Raw genomic sequence first — 13,467 nt, forward strand, 5'->3', positions numbered from 1 at the left:
AACGTCACAGGGGTTAACATTATCAGTCCTTAGGCTCTAGGAGGCCATCAGGTAGTTAATATCTTCCATTTGGTGTGAGTTTTCAGCCTGTAAAACAACTCAAGAAATGTGCATTAGATACTGTCATCCAGGTACTTCAGAGACTAACTAAATTTGTTTTTAAAAATGAAATTTTACTTCTCTCAACGTAATTTTAAAGAGTTAAATAATAATGAATTCTTGGGTGAGAGGTTAAATTATTGTAACAAAGATAATGCTGAATACAAAGGCTCAAGTAAAATAGAAATTTATTTTTCTGTCATTTAACAATCCAAGAGGGTGGGTAGCTCTGTTTCAGAGTCATCCGGGGACCCTTCTACCATGTTACTCCCAAATCCTCCTGAAGTATTTTTCTTTTCTGCATGGTTGAAACTAGCTCACCACCAAGTCTGAAGGAAGAGGAAGCGAGGAACACCGAGCAGCTTCCTTTTAAGGACATAAATTCGAAGGAGCCTCCTCTCTCTTTTCATATCCACTGGCCACGTTATCTGAAAGGGAGCTGGGAAACAGTGTTTAACTAAATATTCATGTGTCCAGCAAAAATTCACGAGGTTTTATTACACAAGAAAAAGGAGAAGAATGAATATTAGCAACGATCGTCGGCCCTGTCCCAGGTGCCTGAGGCCTTCCTGCAATGCCTGCTGGCTCTCAGCTATCCATTTCTAAGAATGAGGCACTGGGGCCTCTGGAAGACTGAGCTGTGGTAGTGAGCAGTACGTGGGCAGACTTAAGCTTCACTGTTGGTTCACTTGACAGCTTTTTCCTTGTATGTGTTAAACTTCTAAATGTCAATATTTGTAAGGCTTTTCTCTGGGGCTGATCAGTTTTTCCAGAAAATAGTCTTCCAGTTCTGCCTAAGGACTGATGTATTGGTTTCCTTAGGGCTATAGTAACAAATTACCACAAAGTGGGTGGCTTAAAACTGTGGAAATCCGTTCTCTCACAGTTCTGGAAATTGAAAGTCAGAATTCCAGTGTCAGACTTCCTGGTGATCCAGTGGTTAAGACTCCATGCTTCTACTGCAGGGGGCACAAGTTCAAACCCTGGTTGGGAAAGTTCTGCGTGCCCTGCTGTGCAGTCAAAAAAAAAAAAAAAAAAATTTCAAGGTGCTGTCAGGGCCATGCTCTGAAGGCTCTAGGGAAGACTCCTTCCTTACCTCTTCTTGCTTTCCAAATAAACTTTTTTCCTCTATCAAAGTAATTTAAAGTACTAAATAGTACTGAATTAGTAGGTGAGAGGCTAAGTTATTTTAACAGATATCCCCCAATACAAGGCTTAAGGATTAGCCATTGTGTTTGATGGCCCCCACTGGAAGGACTTTATTTTTTGGGGCTCCAAAATCACTGCAGATGGTGACTGTGGCCATGAAATTAAAAGATGCTTACTCCTTGGAAGAAAAGTTATGACCAAAAAGACAGCATATTAAAAAACAGAAACATTACTTTGCCAACAAAGGTCCATCCAGTCAAGGTTATGGTTTTTCCAGTAATCATGCATGGATGTGAGAGTTGGACTACAAAGAAAGCTGAGAGCCGAAGAATTGATGCTTTTGAACTGTGGTGTTGGAGAAGACTCTTGAGAGTCCCTTGGACTGCAAGGAGATCCAACCAGTCCATCCGAAAGGAAATCAGTCCTGAATATTCATTGGAAGGACTGATGTTGAAGCTGAAACTCCAATACTTTGGCCACCTAATGCAAAGAACTGACTTACTGGAAAGGACCCTCATGCCGGGAAAGATTGAAGGCAGGAGGAGAAGGGGACGACAGAGGTTGAGATGGCTGGATGGTATCACCAACTCAATGGACATGAGTTTGAGCAAGCTCCGGGAGTTGGTGATGGACAGGGAAGCCTGGCATGCTGCAGTGAATGGGATCGCAAAGAGTCTGACACGACTGAGCGACTGAACTGAACTGACTGATTGGAAGGACTGATGTTGAAGCTGAAACTCCAATGCTTTGGCCACCTGATGTGAAGAACTGACTCCTTGGAAAATACCCTGAAGCTGGGAAAGATTGAAGGCAGGAGGAGAAGGGCGCAACAGAGGATGAGATGGTTGGATGGCATCGCTGACTCTATGGACATGAGTTTGAGTAAACTCCAGGAGTTGGTGATGGACAGGGAAGCCTGGTGTGCTGCAGTCCATGGGGCTGCAAAGAGTTGGACACAACTGAGTGACTGAACTGAACTGACTTGATGGCTCCCAGCAATCTTTGATTGATGGCTCCTGGCAATCTTTGGAATTCCTTGATTTGTAACTGTATCACTTCAGTCTCTGCCTCCATCTTCACTTGGTCTTCTTTTTAAAAAATATTTACTTATTTCTTCAACCATGTCAGGTCTTAGTCGTGGCATGTGGGATCTTTTGTTGTGGCCCATGGACTCTCTAGTGGTGCGTGGGCTTAGTTGCTCTACGGTATGTGGGACCTTACTTCCCTGACTAGGGATCAAACTCAAGTTCACTGCATTGCAAGGCAGATTCTTAACCACTGGACCACCAGGGAAGCCCCTTCACTTGGTCTTCTGTGCATGTGTCCCTGCGTGTCCTCTCCTCTTATAAGGACACCAATCACTGAATTTAGAGCCCACCCTAATATAGTATGACATCATCTTAATTACATCTGCAAAGACCCTATTTCTAAATAAGGTCATATTTTAAGGTTCTGGGTGTACATACATTTTTTTGAGGACACATTTCAATCAACTATAATAGGTATTGGTGCCTATTTTCCTGGAACTAGGGGAGGGCAAGGGGGTCCATTAGATTTGCTTAGTCTCTTCTGTTAGCCCTTTGTTTTCCTACTTCACCCCTAAGCCTGGACAAAAGTCAGGGCCTCTTTGGTTCGGGGTCCCCATATAGTGGTGGTATCCTGATGGAAGTGTTTGGGAATATGGTATGGGTGGAGGATGGGGGGTAGTGGATGTGGAGTCATAAATTACATGGGCTTGAAAAGGGAACCTAGGAAGTCTAATCATTTTCTGTCCAGATTTTTCAACCAATCCTCCTTACAGCCCCAAGGTTTACTCTGCCATTTGTTATATCTTGGACAATCAAGGAGAAGCCTTTCCATGGTTCTAGGGTTGAGTTTCCTGCATTCTCTTTAATACCTTCCCTTCCTGAAGCTCTTCCTCCACCAACTTCACCCCCAGCAAGCACTTAGGTTTTGGCCTAATCCACACTGCAAAGTCTATTGACACTTCTTCTTTCTTCCCCATGGTTAGGCAGATGTTCAAATTATATTAAAAGATAAAAGAAAGGTTGAGTTTGTGTGGGCTCATGAGAATCACATGAGATATTTTGTCTGAAAACACTAGGCATATGATTGTCATACAGAAAGAATTTGAAAGATATTACTTGAATCTGAATTTCTTACAAAAGGGATGTTTGCAGAGCAAATTATCATGTCTTAATTATCTTTTCTGTAAATCTAGATGTTCATATGTTGAATTTGTATCAAGCAGGCTAATATTTTAAAGTTTTCCTCTTTCATTTAGAAATATTCTCATAAAAATGTATAAATATGTTTTAAGGAATCTTTAATTTAGAATAATAGGGCCAGATAAATTTTATAGTATTAATTTGTTTTTAAATGAATGATACTTTTAATATGACATTTGATAACTATAACATTGGAAAAATACATTGCCTGAAAATTTTCATATGCAAGGGAGTGTTGGTCTAGTCATTAAGTCATGTCTGACTCTTGTGACCCCAGGGACTGTAGCCTGCCAGGCTCCTCTGTCCATGGGATTTTCTAAGCAAGAATACTGGAGTGGGTTGCTATTTCATTCTCTGGGGGATCATCCCAACCCAGTGATCAAACCCAGGTCCCGTGAATTGCAGGCAGATTCTTTATCGAGTGAGCCACCAGGGAAGCCTTAGCACTAAAAAGTTGTTCCGTATATTTAAGATTCTTAAGGAATCAACAGATTTATAATTCTAGTTAATGTGGTTATACAAATGTACTAATATTTAGAAGACGATACTACTTTAAAACTTTTAAAATAAATTAATTAAAATCTCAGAATATGCTAGTTAGGAAAGAAAGACATTAATAGTAATTAGTGTAGTCATTTGAAACTTTTCCATCAAATTCTCAGTTTTACTTATGATAATACATTGATATGTTATTAAAGAAAAAAAGTTACTCATATAAATTACAAGTCAATTTAGCCTTTAATTAGGAAAATACTTAGTACTTAGATACTTTGTTTTCCTCTTTTGTACACAATTCAACATTTCTATTCACATCTTTTCTTTAAAGAAAAGTCTAATAGCAAATCATTTAACTTGGGGAGTATATTCATCTCATTCCCACTGCTTCCCCCTAATTAGGCCAGAGAATACTGTCATTCAACCATATGATATAAATCTCAAAAAAGTCTGAGTGATTATGGGTTTGTTAATCACTAGACCATTCAGGTATGACCTAAATCAAATCCCTTATGACTATACAGTGGAAGTGAGAAATAGATTTAAGGGATTAGATCTGATAAACAGGGTGCCTGATGAACTATGGATGGAGGTTCATGACATTGTACAGGAGACAGGGATCAAGACCATCCTCATGGAAAAGAAATGCAAAAAAGCAAAATGGCTGTCTGAGAAGGCCTTACAAATAGCTGTGAAAAGAAGAGAAGCAAAAAGTAAAGGAGAAAAGGAAAGATATACCTATTTGAATGCAGAGTTCCAAAGAATAGCAAGGAGAGATTTAAAAAAGCCTTCCTCAGTGATCAATGAAAAGGAATAGAGGAAAACAACAGAATGGGAAAGACTAGAGATGTCTTCAAGAAAATTAGAGATACCAAGGGAACTTTTCATGCAAAGATGGGCATGATAAAGGATAGAAATGGTATGGACCTAACAGAAGCAGAAGATATTAAGAAGAGGTGGCAAGAATACACAGAAGAACTGTACAAAAAAGATGTTCACGACCCAGATAATCATGATAGTGTGATCACTCCCACTCACCTAGAGCCAGACATCCTGGAATGTGAAGTCAAGTGGGCCTTAGAAAGCATCACTATGAACAAAGCTAGTGGAGGTGATGGAATTCCAGTGGAGCTATTTCAAATCCTGAAAGATGATGCTGTGAAAGTGCTGCACTCAATATGCCAGCAAATTTGGAAAACTCAGCCATGGCCACAGGACTGGAAAAGGTCAGTTTTCATTCCAATCCCAAAGAAAGGCAATGCCAAAGAATGCTCAAACTACTGCACAATTGCACTCATCTTACACACTAGTAAAGTAATGCTCAAAATTCTCCAAGCCAGGCTTCAGCAATACATGAATGGTGAACTTCCAGATGTTCAAGCTGGTTTTTAAAAAAGCAGAGGAACATGAGATCAAATTGCCAACATCCGCTGGATCATCAAAAAAGCAAGGGAGTTCCAGAAAAACATCTATTTCTGTTATTGACTATGCCAAAGCCTTTGACTGTGTGGATCATAATAAACTGTGGAAAATTCTAAAAGAGATGGGAATACCAGACCACCTGATCTGCCCTTTGAGAAATTTGTATGCATGTCAGGAAGAAACAGTTAGAACTGGACATGGAACAACAGACTGGTTCCAAATAGGAAAAGGAGTACATCAGGGCTGTATATTGTCACCCTGCTTACTTAACTTCTATGCAGAGTATATCATGAGAAATGCTGGGCTGGATGAAGCACAAGCTGGAATCAAGATTGCTGGGAGAAATATCAATAACCTCAGATATGCAGATGACACCACCCTTATGGCAGAAAGTAAAGAGGAACTAAAGAGCCTCTTGATGAAAGTGAAAGAGGAGAGTGAAAAAGTTGGCTAAAGCTCAACATTCAGAAAATGAAGATCAAGGCATCTGGTCCCATCACTTCATGGGAAATAGATGGGGAAACAGTGGACACAGTGGCTGACTATATTTTTTTGGGCTCCAAAATCACTGCAGATGGTGATTGCAGCCATGAAATTAAAAGATGAATATTCCTTGGAAGGAAAGTTACGACCAACCTAGACAGCATATTAAAACACAGAGACATTACTTTGTCCACAAAGGTCTGTCTAGTCAAGGCTATGGTTTTTCTAGTAGTCATGTATGGATGTGAGAGTTGGACTATAAAGAAAGCTGAGCACCAAAGAATTGATGCTTTTGAACTGTGGTGTTGGAGAAGACTCTTGAGAGTCCCTTGAACTGCAAGGAGATCCAACCAGTCCATCCTAAAGGAGATCAGTCCTGGGTGTTCATTGGAAGGACTGATGTTGAAGCTGAAACTCCAATACTTTGGCCACCTGATGCGAAGAGCTGACTCATTTGAAAAGAGCCTGATGTTGGGAAAGATTGAGGGCAGGAGGAGAAGGGGAAAACAGAGGATGAGATGGTTGGATGGCATCACCGACGCGATGGATGTGAGTTTGGGTAGTCTCCAGCAGTTGGTGATGGACAGGGAGGCCTGGCGTGCTGCGATTCATGGGGTTGCAAAGAGTCGGACACGACTGAGTGACTGAACTGAACTGAACTGAACCCTATATATTGGGGCTCCAGATTCCATAAGACAACAGCAGGGAGAGACTAGCTGCTGAGGGGATTTAGTTCCGTGCTGGAGCCTGGCAACCTTGCCTATACCCACATCGGCCACACAAGACTGAAGAAGACTGAACGTCAGCAATCCTGGCAGAGGTCTTGTGATTCTCCCAGAACATAGGAGCACGGGAGGTTTGTGAATTGTTTCTATATGGCCATTTCCTATTCATCCCCTATCTCCAGGGAGAGTGTCATGAAACCATTTCCTGGTTCTGATGAGGTATGAGGCTTTCTGCCTTATCCCAACCCCCACCCCTTACTTAGGGCACAGCCACAGCCTGTAAAACTGCTTAGTTGCAAGGTAGCATTGGCTTCTCAGCAACACGGTGTCCCATCATTTGTGTGGCAGTCATCTGGCCTTTTATGTTTTGGTGTTGCCATGAACAAGGTCCATGGGGAGCTGGCACCTTTATATACTCCTTCTTTTGCAGTCTATGTAAGTCATATATGGTCTGAATCTAATAAAAAGGCTTATTGTTTCTTTCCTGGCTGGTTAGTCAGATCTTGTTTTGTACTCGACAGTAATAAAATAGCTAATAACACAGTTTGCTAACCTGTATATATATGTATGTGTGTGTGTATATATATACACACACACACATCATAAATATGTCAGGAAAGATGGATTATCTAATAAATCATTTTTGAACAATTGGCTCTTTAGAAAAAAATGTATATTTCATTTCATACAGTGCCCCCTTGCCCAATTCATATAGATAAAATAGTTAACCAAAAAAAAGAGAAAGAAATGAAACCATGATAAGTCCAATGAGAAAATGGATAAATTCTTGAAAATACTTTTAAAAATGAGAAGGCATTTACTATGGTACAAAGTACAGACTACATAGCTCAAGAATGCTGATGTAGTTGACAACATAAAAAATTGAAATGGTAATATGAGAAAAATACCATATATATATTTAAAAGAAAAAAGGCAAACTGGAAAACACATTTGCAACACATAAGACAGAAAAAGACCAGTTTCCATCATATGCAAGAATGTTGAAAAATCAGTAAGAAAAAGACAAAAAGGGAGTGGCAAAGACATTTTGCAGTAACTCTCCACAAATGACCTATAAACACTTGTTAGTCATAATTAAAGAAAAGCAGGTGGACATTACTTTTCAAATACTGGACTGGCAACGATTACAGTGCCCAGTACTGCCAAGAGTGTAGGAAATAAACACTCCTGCACAGTTGGTGGGAGCATAAGTTTGTGTGATCTTTTTTAGAAGACAGCGTTGGCAATTATTAAAAAAAGGTAGCAAGGAATTCTCTGGTGGTCCAGTGGTTAGAAATCTGTCCTTTAACTGCCTGGGCCTGAGTTTGATTCCTGGTTAGGGAACTAAGATCCTGTGAGCTGTGTGGTGCAGCCAAAAAAGAGAAAGTAACATATGTTTACCATTTCACCTAGAGACTTGCTTTCTAAGGTATTCCTGCATGAGTACACAAAAATGTGCAAAAAGAATGTTTATAACATTCTTTAAACTATAACATTATTATAACAAGGTTTAAATAGTAGCACTATTTATGATAGCAAGAAAACTGGAAATAACTTTAATACCCATCAGTAGGGCGTTGGTTCAATAAATTATGGAGCTTTGATATAAATGGAAAACTGAAAAATATTAAGAATGATGGAAATGTACAGTACTAATATGGAAAGAGTTCCAAGATATACTTTTAAATAAAAATGTAAATTGGCAGAACAGTATGTAAATTATGATCTCATTTGCCTTAAGTACATATTGTACATGCATAGATATATTCTGAATGATTTTGGAAGAAACTGTTAATAATGGCTACCTATGTAAAATGAAACTGGGGACAGGATGCCTGGTGATAAAAAGGAAAACTTGAATTTTCTTTTTGCTATGACTATAGCAAAATAGCTTTTAATAAACTTTTAAGAAACCTTGCTCCTTGGAAGAAAAGCTATGACCAACCCAGACAGCATATGAAAAAGCAGAGACATTACTTTACTGACAAAAGTCCATCTAGTCAAAGTTATGGTTTTTCCAGTAGTCATGTATGGATGTGAGAATTGGACTATAAAGAGAGTTGAGTGCCAAAGAACTGATGCTTTTGAACTGTGGTGTTGGAGAAGGCTCTTGAGAATCCCTTGGGTTGCAAAGAGATCAAACCAATCCATCCTAAAGGAAATCAGTCCTGAATAGTCATTGGAAGAACTGATGCTGAAGCTGAAACTCCAATACTTTGGCCACTGATGTGAAGAACTGACTCTTTGGAAAAGACCCTGATGCTGGGAAAGATTGAAGGCAGGAGGAGAAGGGAATGAGAGAGGATGAGATAGTTGGATGGACATGAATTTGAGCAAGCTCCGGGAGTTGGTGATGGACAGGGAAGCCTGGCGTGCTGCAGTCCATGGGATCACAAAGAGTCGGACATGACTGAGTGACTGAACTGAACTGAAAAAGTTATTTAATGTAAATAGTAAAAACTTATACCACACAAATACTGAATACATTTCTGCTGCTGCTGCTGCTAAGTCGCTTCAGTCGTGTCCGACTCTGTATGACCCCATAGACGGCAGCCCACCAGGCTCCCCTGTCCCTGGGATTCTCCAGACAAGAACACTGGAGTGGGTTGCCATTTCCTTCTTCAATGCATGAGAGTGAAAAGTGAAAGTGAAGTCGCTCAGTCATGTCTGACTCCTAGCGAACCCATGGACTGCAGCCTACCAGGCTCCTCCGCCCATGGGATTTTCCAGGCAAGAGTACTGGAGTGGGTTGCCATTGCCTTCTCCGAAATACGTTTCTAAACTGGTACAAATTCCTAAAAAAATTTTTCCTAAATTATAATCTTCAAACTTCAATTTTAACTTTTCTGTGAGTCAAAGCATTAGGAAGAAACAAAGGCCCAACTCATTTTATACACTACTGGAGAAAAAAGGAATTAAAAACATGGCTTTAATTAGCTTACAATCTTCCTGCTGCTGCTGCTGCTGCTAAGTCGCTTCAGTCGTGTCCGACTCTGTGCAACCCCATAGACGGCAGCCCACCAGGCTCTGCCATCCCTGGGATTCTCCAGGTAAGAACACTGGAGTGGGTTGCCATCGCCTTCTCCATTGTGTGAAAGTGAAAAGTGAAAGTGAAAAGTGAAAGTGAAAGTGAAGTCGCTCAGTCTCGTCCGACTTGTAGGGACCCCATGGACTGCAGCCTACCAGGCTCCTCCATCCACGGGATTTTCTAGGCAAGAGTACTGGAGTGGCTTGCCATTCCTAGTAAAGCATTAAAAAAAAAAAAAAGAAATATTTATTTTCACTAACTCTAAGGATAGAATGGTTTCAGGAAAAGGATGAATCTGTATTGTAAGACCAGAGTACCTGAAAAAGGCCTCATTCTGGCAGTGGGATTTGAACTGAACTTCAAAAATGAGACAATTTAGTGAAGAGGGTAGTAACAAGGTCATTTCAGCAATACACTGGCACTTGCACAGGCATTAAAGCAAGAATGGGCTTGGCATTGTGTGGGAAGTGCTTAGATAAATGTCCCTGTCTGAAATGAGTATATGTTTTAGGCAGTACTGGGAAGTAAAATTTATGCAAGCAGGGTAAATTTGGATTTTGGAGGGCTCTTATTTCTCAGAAAGAGGAACATGGCCCTGATATCCTAGGCAACGTAGATTCTTGAGACGATGAGTAGCAACATGATGAAAATAATTAGGAATATTAATCTGCTGGCCTTTTCTAAGACAGATTGAAGTAGGGTGAAGTGGCAGTGGAGAAAGAAAGAAAAAAGTAAAAGTAGAGAAAATGGTTAAAGAAGAAGGATTTAGTGATAGTACAGACATAAAGGACCCAGTGGAGGAATCAAAGGTAGTTTTCATTTCTAGTCTGTAAAAGTCTAGGCTTGCAAGCCTAGAAAAATTTATTAAAATGCTCTAGATGACACTGTAAACTGATGTATTGAAACTAATGAGGATCATATTTCTCCATCCTTTTTGTACCTCTTGAGTATAATTTGTTCCCTTCAAATTCAGGAATATATAAACATTTTTTTCCCCAGACATTTCTTATGTCATTTCCCCCTCAGTTATATTTGTAAAGACCCGACCCACAATTCCTCTTGCTCTCAGCATTACTTCTTTTTACTCCTCTTAACTTTCCTCTAACTGAATGTTATATCTTCTTTTTCTATCTCTCAATATTATTTCAACTCTGTAAAATCTCATACTCCCAATCATTACTACATATTTGAAGCCACTGGGGACTTATTTTTGTACCAGCCTAGCATAGCATCATGTGGAGTAGAAAGCAATCATCAGGCACGATGGGGATCTATAATTAAATGATGGTGATGGTACTAGTCTTGTTGTGCTGAGATTTTCTTCACAATTTTTGCTACTTCCTCCTCTTAGAGAAATGTCATGAGTTAAGAGTACTTAACTCATGCTTAAGAATTATCTTATAAAATATTATAAAAATATTGTATGTCATGTCACAACCATTTTCTTATAAAAGCTAAAACACAAAACCTGAAGTTCTTTCAGTGAAAATTCTGGAAGGAAAATCTCTAGGAGAAGCCAAGTAAATGACTCTAATTATTTCACCTCCATTTTCATCTTCCCTTGGGAAGATTTGTGCTGTCCCACTTTGAATTATGCTGGGTACCTAACTCGAGTCCAAATGTGAACAATATTTCCTTCCTTGGTTCTCCACAGGACAGAAGAAATAAGTGGTCATGTTGAAAACTTCACTAAATATTAAGATAGAACAAAAAATTGGGGAAAAAAGCAAAAAAAACCCACCTCAAGTGTAAAAGATGTTTTTTATTACGAGGTAATTATAACCACGGGCTTCCCTCATAGCTCAGTCGGTAAAGAACCCACCTGCAATGCAGGAGAGCCCGGTTCGAGTCCTGGGTGGGAAAGATCCCCTGGAGAAGGGATAGGCTACCCACTCCAGTATTCTTGGGCTTCCCTTGTGGCTCATCTGGTAAAGAATCTGCCTGCAATGCAGGAGACCTGGGTTCAATCCCTAGGTTGGGAAGATCCCCTGGAGAAGGGAAAGGCTACCCACTCCAGTTTTCTGGCCTAGAGAATTCCATGGACTGTATAGGTAATTATAACCATACAGCAAGCTTAAAGGATTAGATCAATTTTGCAAGCACAGTTCCCTTCTCTTTCATCTCCCTGCCTCCATATGACAAGGCAACTCATTTACCCTCACAAGAGAGCTCTTCTCATGACATACTGACTCATTCTTGGAGTAAGGTTTAGGAGACTGGTTTAAATGTCTCAGACTAATTAAGGTCTTCTCACACAGTTCAAGTTTTTAGCCTGAGGTGTATACCTTATCTGTAGGGGATTCTTGGAATTCATACAATATCTAAACCTTTCTGGCTGAGGTTAACAGATCTGCCAACTTCTAGAACATTCTGTGAGGAGTGATCTAAAGGGTTATCATCATCACAATATGACTTTAATCATATCACTATAACATATACACACTAACAAAAGAATAGTCCTTTCATAGAAACACACAGGGATGAAGAATGAAAATAAATATCAGCAATCCTGTAGCAGAAAATTAAGACCTTCTATATTCAGTGTTAGAAAAGAATTTAATCATTTTTTTCTTTTTCTAAAAAAATAAAATTAAATGAAAAAGTACATTAAAACTAAATGAAGGTGAGTTAGAATTTGATACTGTGGTTATCACTAACCAGATATATTGACACACTTTGTTCCCCCAATATTTATGTTGACAATAAAGATTAAAAGGAAAAGGAAAAAAAATTCAGCTTTTTTTTTTTCAACTTTTGGCCACACTGAGGATCTTTTGTTGGCCAGCAGGGATCTTAGTTTTCTGCTCAGGAGTGGAACCCTCACCTGCTGCAGTGGAAGCTCGGAGTCTTAACCACTGGACCTTCAGGGAAGTCTAAAAATCTCAACATTTTAATTGAGGAAAATCACATTCTTATGCTTAGATATTTTTCTTTCAAGTGTCAATATTTTAAGTCAAAACACTGCCTATCTACTGTTGGTTTATTAGCAGAGCTTATTGATTTTTAATTAGATTCAATAAGCAGTCAATGGTGTAGAAGGCACTATGCTAGAGAATTTGGTGAATAATAAGAATAAGGCATTTCACATACCTGCAGGCATTCAAAATTCAGTGGGGAAGACAGAACAACTTTGGAACTATTACCTAAAAATCAGTACTTATTTGCATAATTATCGCTTATTGAAACTGTTTTTAGAAATGAGTTTTTTCCTTTAACATGTTATTAATAATTCTTACCTCCATACTTTGCTATGTTGCTCTGGTGAATTTAACATTATAAAGAGCCTTTATTTTATTTAGCATTATTAGGAATATACTTAGTAGAAAGAAAGCATTAGGTGAGTGCTAATGATCTCAATTTATAAATAAAAGATTGCATCATCATTAAACAACTGGATTTGCTTTCTTCTTTTGAAATGCAATGATCCAAGGAGAATTTTTCTTAATATTTCAGATCAGTCATATTTAAATTAAAAATTAAAATACCAGCCAGCTGCAGATCTATAAGCAACAGTTGTACTGTGAAGCCTTTATTATTAGAGACATTAGATACTCAAATTTCAAGTCATAATATTTCAATATAACATAATGTGTGGTTTCCATTAATAAAATATTTTGTATAGAAATAGCAAAATATTTTTATACAAAGCAGTGGGTCTGTCATCACTTCCATCTGCAAAAGATGAAGATTGTCAATAATAAGTCCTGTTTGCAAGCACATCTTAGGTTCTAATGGTTAGGGAAGCAACAAAGAGTTCAAGGGAGCCGTTATGAAGTAAATGAATAGAATATGTTTTCTCAGATGCTATGTGAGGAGAAACACTTCACAAGATCCAAAG

The sequence above is a fragment of the Bos grunniens genome, chromosome 14 (genome assembly GCF_055505025.1).
Source record: "Bos grunniens cultivar Pamir isolate PY7600 chromosome 14, Bosgru_T2T1.0, whole genome shotgun sequence".
NCBI lineage: Eukaryota > Metazoa > Chordata > Mammalia > Artiodactyla > Bovidae > Bos > Bos grunniens.